The sequence below is a fragment of the Mustelus asterias genome, chromosome 14, assembly GCF_964213995.1.
Source record: "Mustelus asterias chromosome 14, sMusAst1.hap1.1, whole genome shotgun sequence".
NCBI classification, from domain to species: domain Eukaryota; kingdom Metazoa; phylum Chordata; class Chondrichthyes; order Carcharhiniformes; family Triakidae; genus Mustelus; species Mustelus asterias.
In genome coordinates, this window is record NC_135814.1 from 1129829 (window position 1) to 1143605 (window position 13777).

A 13777-nucleotide genomic window follows, 5' to 3' on the forward strand; every position below is an offset into this window, starting at 1 on the left:
ATCCCCACATTCAATCATGGCTGATATTTTTCTCATCCCCATTCTCCTGCCTTTTCCCCATAACCCTTGACCCCTTATCAATCAAGAACCTATCTATCTCGGTCTTAAAGACATTCAATGACCTGGCCTCCACACCCTTCTGTGGCAAAGAGTTCCACAGATTCACCACTCTCTGGCTGAAGAAATTCCTCCTCATCTCTATTTTAAAGGATCGTCCCTTTAGCCTGAGGTTGTGCCCTCTGGTTCTAGTTTTTCCTACTAGTGAAAACATTCTCTCCACATCCACTCTATCCAAGCCTCGCAGTATCCTGTAAGTTTCAATAAGATCCCCCCTCATCCTTCTAAACTCCAACGAGTACAGACCCAGAGTCCTCAACCGTTCCTCATACGACAAGCTCTTCATTCCAGGGATTATTCTTGTGAACCTCCTCTGAACCTTTCCAAGGCCAGCACATCCTTCCTTAGATATGGGGTCCAAAACTGCTCACAATACTCCAAATGGGGTCCAACCAGATCCTTATACAGCCTCAGAAGTACATCCCTGCTCTTGTATTCTAGTAAGAAGTTTAACAACACCAGGTTAAAGTCCAACAGGTTTATTTGGTAGCAAATGCCACGAGCTTTCGGAGCGCTGCCCCTTCGTCAGGTGGAGTGGAGATCTGCTCACAAACAGGGCACAGAGACACAAAATCAATTTACAGAATAATGATTGGAATGCAGTTTTTACAGATAATCAAGTCTTAAAGGTACAAACAATGTGAGTGGAGAGAGCATTAAGCACAGGTTAAAGAGATGTGTATTGTCTCCAGACAGGACAGCCAGTGAGATTCTGCAAGTCCAGGCAAGCTGTGGGGGTTACAGATAGTGTGACATGAACCCAAGATCCCGGTTGAGGCCGTCCTCATGTGTGCGGAACTTGGCTATCACTTTCTGCTCAGCGACCCTGTGCTGTCATGTGTCATGAAGGCCGCCTTGGAGAACGCTTACCCGAATATCAGAGGCCGAATGCCCGTGACCGCTGAAGTGCTCCCCAACAGGAAGAGAACAGTCTTGCCTGGTGATTATCGAGCGGTGTTCATTCATCCATTGTCGTAGCGTCTGCATGGTTTCTCCAATGTACCATGCCTCGGGACATCCTTTCCTGCAGCGTATCAGGTAGACAACGTTGGCCGAGTTGCAAGAGTAGGTACCGTGTACCTGGTAGATGGTGTTCTCACGTGAGATGATGGCATCCGTATCGATGATCCGGCACGTCTTGCAGAGGTTGCTGTGGCAGGGTTGTGTGGTGTCGTGGACGCTGTATTCCTGAAGGCTGGGTAGTTTGCTGTGGACAATGGTCTGTTTGAGGTTGTGCAGTTCTTTGAAGGCAAGAAGTGGGGGTGTGGGGATGGCCTTGGCGAGATGTTCGTCTTCATCAATGACATGTTGAAGGCTCCGGAGAAGATGTTGTAGCTTCTCCGCTCCGGGGAAGTACTGGACGACGAAGGGTACTCTGTCCACCGTGTCCCGTGTTTGTCTTCTGAGGAGATCGGTGCGGTTTTTCGCTGTGGCGCGTCGGAACTGTCGATCGATGAATCGAGCACCATATCCTGTTCTTTTGAGGGCATCTTTCAGCGTCTGGAGGTGTCTGTTGCGATCCTCCTCATCCGAGCAGATCCTGTGTATTCGGAGGGCTTGTCCGTAGGGGGTGGCCTCTTTAACGTGTTTAGGGTGGAAGCTGGAGAAGTGGAGCATCGTGAGGTTATCCGTGGGCTTGCGGTACAGTGAGGTGCTGAGGTGACCGTCCTTAATGGAGATGCGTGTGTCCAAGAATGCAACCGATTCCGGAGAGTAGTCCATGGTGAGTCTGATGGTGGGATGGAACTTGTTGATGTCATCATATAGTTGTTTCAGTGATTGTTCACCATGAGTCCAAAGGAAGAAAATGTCATCGATGTATCTAGTGTATAGCATCGGTTGAAGGTCCAGTGTGGTGAAGAAGTCTTGTTCCAACCTGTGCATGAAGATGTTGGCATATTGAGGTGCGAATTTGGTCCCCATGGCTGTTCCGTGTGTCTGGATGAAGAACTGGTTGTTGAAGGTGAAGACATTGTGGTCCAGGATGAAGTGGTGTTTGTTGCGATCCTCCTCATCCGAGCAGATCCTGTGTATACGGAGGGCTCCCTGTTGGGGAGCACTTCAGCGGTCGCGGGCATTCGGCCTCTGATCTTCGCGTAAGTGTTCTCCAAGGTGGCCTTCACGACACACGACAACGCAGAATCACCGAGCACAAACTGATTGCCAAGTTCCGCACACATGAGGACGGCCTCAACCGGGATCTTGGGTTCATGTCACACTATCTGTAACCCCCACAGCTTGTCTGGACTTGCAGAATCTCACTGGATGTCCTGTCTGGAGACAATACGCATCTCTTTAACCTGTGCTTAATGCTCTCTCCACTCACATTGTTTGTACCTTTAAGACTTGATTAGCTGTAAAGACTCACATTCCAATCATTATTCATGTAAATTGAGTTTGTGTCTTTGTGCCCTGTTTGTAATCAGAACTCCCACCCACCTGACGAAGGGACAGCCTGTTCCGAAAGCTAGTGGCATTTGCTACCAAATAAACCTGTTGGACTTTAACCTGGTGTTGTGAGACTTCTTACTGTGTTTACCCCAGTCCAACGTCGGCATCTCCACATCATGACTTGTATTCTCGCCCACTGGACATGAATGCTAACATTGCATTTGCCTTCCTAACTGCCGACTGAACCTGCACGTTAGCCTTCAGAGAATCTTGAACAATGACTCCCAAGACCCTTTGTGTTTCTGATTCAGAACATAGAACATAGAACAGTACAGCACAGAACAGGCCCTTCGGCCCACGATGTTGTGCCGAGCTTTATCTGAAACCAAGATCAAGCTATCCCACTCCCTATCATCCTGGTGTGCTCCATGTGCCTATCCAATAACCGCTTAAATGTTCCTAAAGTGTCTGACTCCACTATCACTGCAGGCAATCCATTCCACACCCCAACCACTCTCTGCGTAAAGAACCTACCTCTGATATCCTTCCTATATCTCCCACCACGAACCCTATAGTTATGCCCCCTTGTAATAGCTCCATCCACCCGAGGAAATAGTCTTTGAACGATCACTCTATCTATCCCCTTCATCATTTTATAAACCTCTATTAAGTCTCCCCTCAGCCTCCTCCGCTCCAGAGAGAACAGCCCTAGCTCCCTCAACCTTTCCTCATAAGACCTACCCTCCAAACCAGGCAGCATCCTGGTAAATCTCCTCTGCACTCTTTCCAGCGCTTCCACATCCTTCTTATAGTGAGGTGACCAGAACTGCACACAATATTCCAAATGTGGTCTCACCAAGGTCCTGTACAGTTGCAGCATAACCCCACGGCTCTTAAACTCCAACCCCCTGTTAATAAAAGCTAACACACTATAGGCCTTCTTCACAGCTCTATCCACTTGAGTGGCAACCTTTAGAGATCTGTGGATATGGACCCCAAGATCTCTCTGTTCCTCCACAGTCTTCAGAACCCTACCTTTGACCCTGTAATCCACATTTAAATTAGTCCTACCAAAATGAATCACCTCACATTTATCAGGGTTAAACTCCATTTGCCATTTTTCAGCCCAGCTTTGCATCCTATCTATGTCTCTTTGCAGCCTACAACAGCCCTCCACCTCATCCACTATTCCACCAATCTTGGTGTCATCAGCAAATTTACTGATCCACCCTTCAGCCCCCTCCTCTAAGTCATTAATAAAACTCACAAAGAGCAGAGGACCAAGCACTGATCCCTGCGGCACTCCGCTAGCAACCTGCCTCCAATCCGAAAATTTTCCATCCACCACCACCCTCTGTCTTCGATCATACAGCCAGTTACCTATCCGATTGGCCAACTTTCCCTCTATCCCACACCTCCTTACTTTCATCATAAGCCGACCATGGGGGATCTTATCAAACGCCTTACTAAAATCCATGTATATAGAACATAGAACATAGAAAGCCACAGCACAAACAGGCCCTTCGGCCCACAAGTTGCGCTGATCATATCCCTACCTCTAGGCCTATCTATAGCCCTCAATCCCATTAAATCCCATGTACTCATCCAGAAGTCTCTTAAAAGACCCCAACGAGTTTGCCTCCACCACCACTGACGTCAGCCGATTCCACTCACCCACCACCCTCTGAGTGAAAAACGTACCCCTGACATCTCCTCTGTACCTACCCCCCAGCACCTTAAACCTGTGTCCTCTCGTAGCAACCATTTCAGCCCTTGGAAATAGCCTCTGAGAGTCTACCCTATCCAGACCTCTCAACATCTTGTAAACCTCTATCAGGTCACCTCTCATCCTTCGTCTCTCCAGGGAGAAGAGACCAAGCTCCCTCAACCTATCGGTTGTTGAAGGTGAAGACCTTAGCGGGCGGCACTGTAGCACAGTGGTTAGCACTGCTGCTTCACAGCTCCAGGGTCCCGGGTTCGATTCCCGGCTCGGGTCACTGTCTGTGTGGAGTTTGCACATTCTCCTCGTGTCTGCGTGGGTTTCCTCCGGGTGCTCCGGTTTCCTCCCACAGTCCAAAGATGTGTGGGTTAGGTTGATTGGCCAGGTTAAAAAGTTGCCCCTTAGAGTCCTGAGATGTGTAGGTTAGAGGGATTAGCGGGTAAAATATGTGGGGGTAGGGCCTGGGTGGGATTGTGGTCGGTGCAGACTCGATGGACCGAATGGCCTCCTTCTGCACTGTAGGGTTTCTATGACTTCTATCCTCATAAGGCATGCCCCCCAATCCAGGCAACATCCTTGTAAATCTCCTCTGCACCCTTTCAATGGCTTCAACATCTTTCCTGTAATGAGGTGACCAGAACTGCGCGCAGTACTCCAAGTGGGGTCTAACCAGGGTCCTATAAAGCTGCAGCATTATCTCCCGACTCCTAAACTCAATCCCTCGATTAATGAAGGCTAGTACGCCGTACGCCTTCTTGACCGCATCCTCCACCTGCGAGGCCGATTTAAGAGTCCTATGGACCCGGACCCCAAGGTCCTTCTGATCCTCTACACTGCTAAGAATGGTACCCTTCATATTATACTGCTGCTTCATCCCATTGGATCTGCCAAAATGGATCACTACACACTTATCCGGGTGACTTATGACATCAACTGCCCTACCTTCATCAACACACTTAGTTACCTCCTCAAAAAATTCAATCAAATTTGTGAGGCACGACTTGCCCTTCACAAATCCGTGCTGACTATCCCAAATTAATCCGCAAGTTTCTAAATGGTCATAAATCCCATCCCTAACGACCTTTTCCATCAATTTACCAACCACCGAAGTATGACTAACTGGTCTATAATTACCAGGGTCATTTCTATTCCCTTTCTTAAACAGAGGAACAACATTCGCCACTCTCCAGTCCTCTGGCACCATCCCCGTGGACAGTGAGGACCCAAAGATCAAAGCCAAAGGCTCTGCAATCTCATCCCTTGCCTCCCAAAGAATCCTCAGATATATTTCATCAGGCCCAGGGGACTTATCGACCTTCAGTTTATTCAAAACTGCCAGTTTCCTAAGCATTTTCCCATTTAGAAAATAGTCTATGCCTCCATTCCTCCTTCCAAAGTGCAAAACTTCACACTTTTCCACATTGTATTCCATCTGCCACTTCTTTGCCCACTCTCCTAACCTGTCCAAGTCCCTCTGCAGCCTCCCTGCTTCCTCAATACTACCTGTCCCTCTCCATACCTTTGTATCATCTGCAAACTTAGCAACAGTGCCTTCAGTTCCTTCCTTGAAATCGCTAATATATATTGTGAAAAGTTGTGGTCCCAGCACTGACCCCTGAGGCACACCACTAGTCACCGGCTGCCATCCTGAGAAAGACCCCTTTATCCCCACTCTCTGCCTTCTGCCAGTCAACCAATCCTCTATCCATGCCAGGATCTTACCCTTAACGCCATGGACACTTATTTAACAGTCTCCTATGCAGCACCTTGTCAAAGGAAGGGTTCCTGAATTCCCACATCACACAAGAGGAGCATGACACGGGTCTGGGATCTCTTGCTACGACTTAACCCTTAAGTTAACTTACAACAACAACTACAATGCCAAGACAGAAAAAAGGAAAAACTACTTACCAGTCACCAGCCAATCACTTATCTGCTGGCTGTGACATCACAGTTTAATTTCTTTTTATCTCTTAACTTACCCTCGACTCTCCCTCGCAGGTCCGCCTCTCCCCTCCTCCTGAAGATCAGCACCGAATTCCCGATACCCTCACTCTGGCTGAATCTCCCTCCGGCTGCAGTCTCTCTCACACTGGTGTGCGCAGGCTCATTGGTCGTGTGCTTGCTAAAACCATTGCCTTATATACAGCTGGGGTGAGCTGGGATGACTCACACATCAGTTTAAAATTCCTCAGTGTTCATACCTATTGAGGCCCTAATCAGGCTTCAGTTGATTGACAGATAACTGCCACTTAGCTAACTGGGTCAGTTGCTTATTCATCTTTAAACTAGGCTCACGGAGCTTTTACACAAAAAGAAGTACTGAATTTAAAGTGGGAAACAAAGAGAAACACTTACCAACACTTACTAATAGTTACTCACTCCAAATTCCCGATACCCTCAGTCTGGCTGAATCTCACTCAGGCTGCAGGCTGTCTCACACTGGCTTTCATAAGCTCACATGCAGAGAGGTGGTCTCACCACAGACTAAGACTTCACAGGCAGAAAGGGTGACCGCCAGACAAAGTAAGAGGACTAGGCAGACAGTGCAGGAACCTCTTGTGGCTATTCCCTGGCAAAACAGATCACATAATCCCAACAGTACGGAAGGAAGCCATTCGGCCCACCGAGTCTGCACCGACTACAATCCCACCCAGGCCCTATTCCCATAACCCCACATATTTACCCTGCTACCCCCAACCCCCCCCCGACACTAGCGTCAATTTAGCACGGCCAATCAACCTAACCTGCACATCTTTAGACTGTGGGAGGAAACCGGAGCACCCGGAGGAAACCCACGCAGACATGGGGAGAACATGCAAACTCCACACAGACAGAGATCTGAGGCCGGAATCGAACCCGGGTCCCTGGCGCTGAGAGGCAGCAGTGCTAACCACTGTAATTGACTCTTCCATCCTGGGAAAAAGCTTCTGACTATCCACTCTGTCCATGCCCCTCATAATCTTGTAGACTTCTATCAGGTCGCCCCTCAACCTCCTTCATTCCAGTGAGAACAAACCAAGTTTTTCCAACCTCTCCTCATAGCTAATGCCCTCCATACCAGGCAACATCCTGGTAAATCTTTTCTGTGCTCTCTCCAAAGCCTCCACATCCTTCTGGTAGTGCGGCGACCAGAATTGAACACTATATTCCAAGTGCGGCCTCACTAAGGTTCTATAAAGCTGCAATATGACTTGTCAATTTTTAAACTCAATGCCCCGGCCGATGAAGGCAAGCATGCCGTATGCCTTCTTGACCCCCTTCTCCACCTCCGTTGCCACTTTCAGTGACCTGTGTACCTGTACACCCAGATCCCTCTGCCTATCAATACTCTTAAAAGTTCTGCCATTTACTGTATATTTCCTATCTGTATTAGACCTTCCAAAATGCATTACCTCACATTTGTCCGGATTAAATTCCATCTACCATCACTCCGTCCAAGTCTCCAACCGATCTATGTCCTGCTATATCCTCTGATAGTCCTAATCGCTATCCACAATTCCACCAACCTTTGTGTCGTCCGCAAACTTACTAATCAAACCAGTTACATTTTCCTCCAAATCATTTATATATATTACAAACAGCAAAGGTCCCAGCACTGAACCCTGAGGAACACCACTTGTCACAGCCCTCCATTCAGAAACGCACCCTTCCACTGCTACCCTCTGTCTTCTTTGACCGAACCAGTTTTCTATCCACCTTGCCAGCTCACCTCTGATCCCATGCGACTTCACCTTCTGCACCAGTCTGCCATGAGGGACCTTGTCAAAGGCTTTACTGAAGTCCATGTAGACAACATCCACTGCCCTACCCTCATCAATCATCTTCGCCACTTCCTCGAAAAACTCGATCGAATTAGTGAGACACGACCTCCCCTTCACAAAACCATGTTGCCTCTCACTAATACGTCCATTTAGTTCCAAGTGGGAATAAAGCCTGTCTCGAAGAATTCTCTCCAATAATTTCCCTACCACTGATGTAAGGCTCACCGGCCTGTAATTACCTGGATTATTCTTGCTATCCTTCTTAAACAAAGGAACAACATTGGCTATTCTCCAATCCTCTGGGACCTTCCCTGTTGCCAGTGAGGACACAAAGATTTCTCTCAAGGCCCCAGCAATTTCCTCCCTTGCCTCTCTCAGTATTCTGGGGTATATCCCATCAGGCCCTGGAGACTTGTCTAGATTGATGTTTCTCAAGAACCCCAATATCTCCTTTTTTTAAATTTCAAAAATATACTTTATTCATAAAAAAACTCTGAAATGAGCCATTGCCAGACAGATCTGAGAATTAAACAGTGCAAAAAAGACCAGTCATTTTTACAATACTTTATGGTGCTCAGTTACAAGACATTACATTCATTACAGTTCAGTTCTTTAAACTATATACATTCATCAGATTTCACTGTGTGCTGTTGTTTTTACAGATTAGCGCAGTTCCACAGTCCGAGGGTGTTCTACAGTTACCGGGCCCTTGGTCTGCCTCGGTTGAAAGGCTTTAAATGGTGGCCTTTCCTCATTGTGCCTTTGCAGCGGCTGCCCCGAGCTTGAGCGCATCCCTCAACACGTAGTCCTGGACCTTGGAATGTGCCAGTCCCCAATGACTCCTTTTTTTAATCCAATTCAATCCAATCAAGTCCAATTCAGAGTCTCATCAAGTTGAGACATTCCCGATCCAAGCTGACAAGACAGGGCTCTCACCTTCTGTCTTGGGCTTGATCTACATGATCCAAGCTGATTGGAGCAGGCATTGCTCCTCCTCCAAGGCTTGATCTCATTTGCATCTTAGCCAAAAGGCCGAGATGCCACTTTAAAAAATTGCTTCAAAGGAAGCCACAATGTAACCTTCTGACTTCAACCAAGTACAGCATGTCGATACTACACTTGATCTTAGCCAAAAGGCCGAGAAGCCCAATGACTCCTTTTTTTTATTTCAAAAATATATACTTTATTCATAAAAAAAACCTCCCAAATGAGACATTGCAAACGACAGATCCAAAAGTTATAAACAGTGCAAAAAATGAATCATTTTTACCCTATAATACAGTGCTTATTTACAAAACATTACTTTCATTACATTTCATTACTTAAAACTATATACATACATCATCCGAGTTTACTGTGCTGTTATTGTTCAGATTGGCACACAGTTACGCAGGCCGAGGGTATTCTGCAGTTACCCGGCCCTCGGTCTGCCTCGGTTGAGACGCTTTACACAGTGGCCTTTCCCCATTGTGCCTTGGCGGCGGCTGCCCCAAGCTTGAGCGCGTCCCTCAGCACGTAGTCCTGGACCTTGGAATGTGCCAGTCTGCCACACTCGGTCGAGGACAATTCTTTCAGCTGGAAGATCAGCAGGTTTCGGGCGGACCAAAGCGCGTCCTTCACCGAGCTGATGACCCTCCAGCAGCAGTTGATATTTGTCTCGGTGTGCGTCCCCGGAAACAGCCCGTAGAGCACAGAGTCCTGCGTCACCGAGCTGCCCGGGACGAACCGTGACAAATACCACTGCATCTCACTCCAGACCTTCTTTGCAAAGGCACATTCCACAAGGAGGTGTGCGACCGTCTCATCAGCCCCGCAGCCGCTTCGAGGGCAGCGTGCGGTGAGGTTGAGCCCTCGGGCGTGTATAAAGGATCTGATGGGGAATGCCCTTCTCACCACCAGCCAAGCCAGGTCTTGGTGCTTGTTTGTGAGTTCTGGTGATGAGGCATTCTGCCAAATGACATTGACAGTCCGCTCAGGGAACCATCCGACAGGATCTGCCGTCTCCTTTTCTCTCAGGGCCTCAAGGACATTACGTGCTGACCACTGCTTGTGTGGCTTTTGCTACCAAATAAACCTGTTGGACTTTAACCTGGTGTTGTTAAACTTCTTACTGTGTTTACCCCAGTCCAACGCCGGCATCTCCACATCATCACTGCTTGATAGCCATGTGGTCAAAGGTGTGTTTCCGGAAGAATTTCTCCACGAAGGACAGGTGCTGCGGTACGGTCCAACTACTTGGAGCGTTCCGCAGCAACGTGGCCAGACCCACCCTCCGCAACACTTGGGACAGGTAGAACCTCAAAAAATAGTGGCACTTGCTGTTACTGTACCGAGGATCTACACACAGCTTGATGCAGCCGCACACAAAGGTGGCCATCAGGATGAGGGCGGCGTTGGGAATGTTTTTCCCTCCGTTCTCTGGAGATTTGTGCATCGCTTCCCTGCGGACAGGATCTATCTTTGATCTCCAGATGAACTTGAAGATGGCCCGGGTCACTGCTGCTGCGCAGGACTTGGGGAGAGGCCACACCTGCGCCACGTACAACAACACGGACAGAACCTCGCATCGGATCACAAGGTTCTTCCCAGTGATGGAGAGGGAGCGTTGCTCCCACAATCCCAATTTTTGTCTGGCTTTGGCGATGCGCTCCTCCCAGTTTTTGGCGCGTGCCCCTGCCGCTCCGAACCATATCCCCAGCACCTTGAGGTAGTCTACCCTGATGGTGAAGGGGACAAAGGATGTGTCAGGCCAGTTCCCAAAGAACATGGCCTCACTCTTACCCTGGTTGACTTTGGCCCCCGAGGCCAGCTCGAACTGCTCACAGACTCGAAGAAGCCTGCGAACAGACGAGGGGTCCGAGCAGAAAACAGCCACGTCATCCATGTAGAGGGAGGCTTTGACTTGCGTCCCTCCGCTGCCTGGGATTGTAACCCCTTTGATGCCTGGGTCACTTCTGAGGGCCTCGGCAAAGGGTTCAATGCAACACACAAAAAGGATGGAGGAGAGAGGGCAGCCCTGCCTGACTCCAGACCTGATTTGAAACATATCTGATTCCCACCCATTGATTGAAACTGCGCTACTGATGTCTGTGTAGAGCAGTTGGATCCAATTGCAGATTCCCTCCCCAAATCCCATTTTGGAGAGCACATCCATCATGTAGCAGTGCGATATTCTGTCAAACGCCTCCTCCTGGTTGAGACTGATGAGGCAGGTGTCCACCTGCCTGTCCTGCACGTAGGCGATCGTATCCCTGAGTAGCGCGAGGCTATCAGAGATCTTCCTGCCGGGTACAGCACAGGTTTGATCAGGATGGATCACTGACCCCAGAGCAGACTTGACCCGGTTGGCGATGACCTTGGCCAGAATCTTGTAATCCACATTCAATAGTGAAATAAGTCTCCAATTTCTAATTTCTTCCCTTTCCCCCTTCTGCTTGTAGATGAGGGTAATGATGCCTTTCCTCCTGGATTCTGACATGCTGCCTTCCAGAAGCATACTCTCGTATACTTCCAGGAGGTCCGGGCCCGTCAAGTCCCACAACGCCGAGTAAAACTCAGCCGGTAAGCCGTCGCTACCGGGAGTTTTACACTTCTGAAGGGACTCAACAGCCTTTGTCAGCTCATCCAGAGCTACCGGTCTGTCCAGGCTCTCCCACTCGCCGTCGTCCAAGACTTGCGTGATAGACGACAGGAAAGACTGTGAGGCCGTGCTGTCTGTTGGCTTCAGGTCATACAGTCCGGCATAGAAGGATTTGCAAATCCTCAGAATGTCACAGCTGGCTCCTTTTTATTTATACTTTTCCAATTCAATCAAATCAAATCCAATTCAGAGTCTCAACAAGTTGAGACATTTCAGATCCAGGCTGACAAGACAGGACGGGAGACCAAAACCACCCTGTCCTGGGCCTGATCTACATGAGTCAAGCTGATTGGAGAAGGGGGGAGGATCCTCCTCCAAGACTTGAGCTCATTTGCATCTTAGCCAAAAGGCCGAGATGCCGCTTTTAAAAATTGCTTCATATGAAACACATGAAGCCTCAGCGTAACCTAATGACCTCATCCAAGTGCAGGCGATCCATACGACACTTGATCTTAGCCAAAAGGCCGAGAAGCGATCTCCTTTTAGCCAATCAGCATCACTGCTCTGCTGCCCTCTGCTGGACGCTTGTCTTCACTTGAACCAGAGGGTGTCTTCCGGAGGTCCACCTTCTGGAAGCAGTGACTGCGCCTATGCAAATTTTCCCCACAACAGCCAATCCGCGTCACTGCTTTGCTGGATGCTTGTCTTCTCTTGAACATTCCGGAGGTCCATCCTCTGGAAGCAGTGACTGCGCCTCTGCAAGTCTTCCCCACGATGTGGAGATGCCGGCGTTGGACTGGGGTGAACACAGTAAGAAGTCTCACAACACCAGGTTAAAGTCCAACAGGTTTATTTGGTAGCAAATACCATAAGCTTTCGGAGCACTGCTCCTTCGTCAGATGGAGTGGAAATCTGCTCTCGAACAGTGCAAACAGACACAAAATCAAGTTACAGAATACTGATTAGAATGCGAATCCCTTCAACCAGCCAGGTCTTAAATGTACAGACAATGTGGGTGGAGGGAGCATTAAACACAGGTTAAAGAGATGTGTATTGTCTCCTGACAGAACAGCTAGTGAGATTCTGCAAGTCCAGGAGGCAAGCCGTGGGGGTTACTGATAATGTGACATAAATCCAACATCCCGGTTTAGGCCGTCCTCATGTGTGCGGGAACTTGGCTATCAGTTTCTGCTCAGCGACTCTGCGCTGTCGTGTGTCGTGAAGGCCGCCTTGGAGAACGCTTACCTGAAGATCCAAGGCTGAACGCCCGTGACTGCTGAAGTGCTCCCCAACAGGAAGAGAACAGTCTTGCCTGGTGATTGTTGAGCGGTGTTCATTCATCCGTTGTCGCAGCGTCTGCATGGTTTCCCCAATGTACCATGCCTCAGGACATCCTTTCCTACAGCGTATCAGGTAGACAATGTTGAGCGAGTGGCAAGAGAAGGTACCGTAGTGTCTTACTCTTATGTGAGGAATAAAAGAATGACCAGGGTGAGGTTAGGGCCGGTCAAGGACAGTAGTGGGAACTTGTGTATGGAGTCAGTAGAGATAGGCGAGGTGATGAATGAATACTTTTCTTCAGTGTTCACCAAGGAGAGGGGCCATGTTTTTGAGGAAGAGAAGGTGTTACAGGCTAAAAGGCTGGAGGAAATAGATGTTCGGAGGGAGGATGTCCTGGCAGCTTTGAATAAACTGAAGGTCGATAAGTCCCCTGGGCCTGATGAAATGTATCCTAGGATTCTTTGGGAGGCAAGGGATGAGATTGCAGAGCCTTTGGCTTTGATCTTTGGGTCCTCGCTGTCCACGGGGATGGTGCCAGAGGACTGGAGAATGGCGAATGTTGTTCCTCTGTTTAAGAAAGGGAATAGAAATGACCCTGGTAATTATAGACCGGTTAGTCTTACTTCGGTGGTTGGTAATTGATGGAAAAGGTCCTTAGGGATGGGATTTACGACCATTTAGAAAGATGCGGATTAATCCGGGATAGTCAGCACGGATTCGTGAAGGGCAAGTCGTGCCTCACAAATTTGATAGAATTTTTTGAGGAGGTAACTAAGTGTGTTGATGAAGGTAGGGCAGTTGATGTTATATACATGGATTTTAGTAAGGCGTTTGATAAGGTCCCCCATGGTCGGCTTATGATGAAAGTGAGGAGGTGTGGGATAGAGGAAAAGTTGGCCGATTGGATAGGTAACTGGCTGTCTG

General features: G+C 48.6%; 1 protein-coding gene and 1 non-coding gene across 2 annotated transcripts in view; one reads left to right on the plus strand and one right to left on the minus strand.

The window, feature by feature from the left end:
* Nucleotides 1-13777, plus strand: part of LOC144504025 (beta-galactosidase-like) — a 98760-nt gene that overhangs the window by 82067 nt on the left and 2916 nt on the right. The gene's annotated exons all lie outside the window — the stretch shown is intronic.
* LOC144504148 (U2 spliceosomal RNA) lies at nucleotides 8943-9141 on the minus strand. Its single transcript, XR_013499581.1, has one exon. It is a non-coding gene; the product is annotated as a U2 spliceosomal RNA (small nuclear RNA).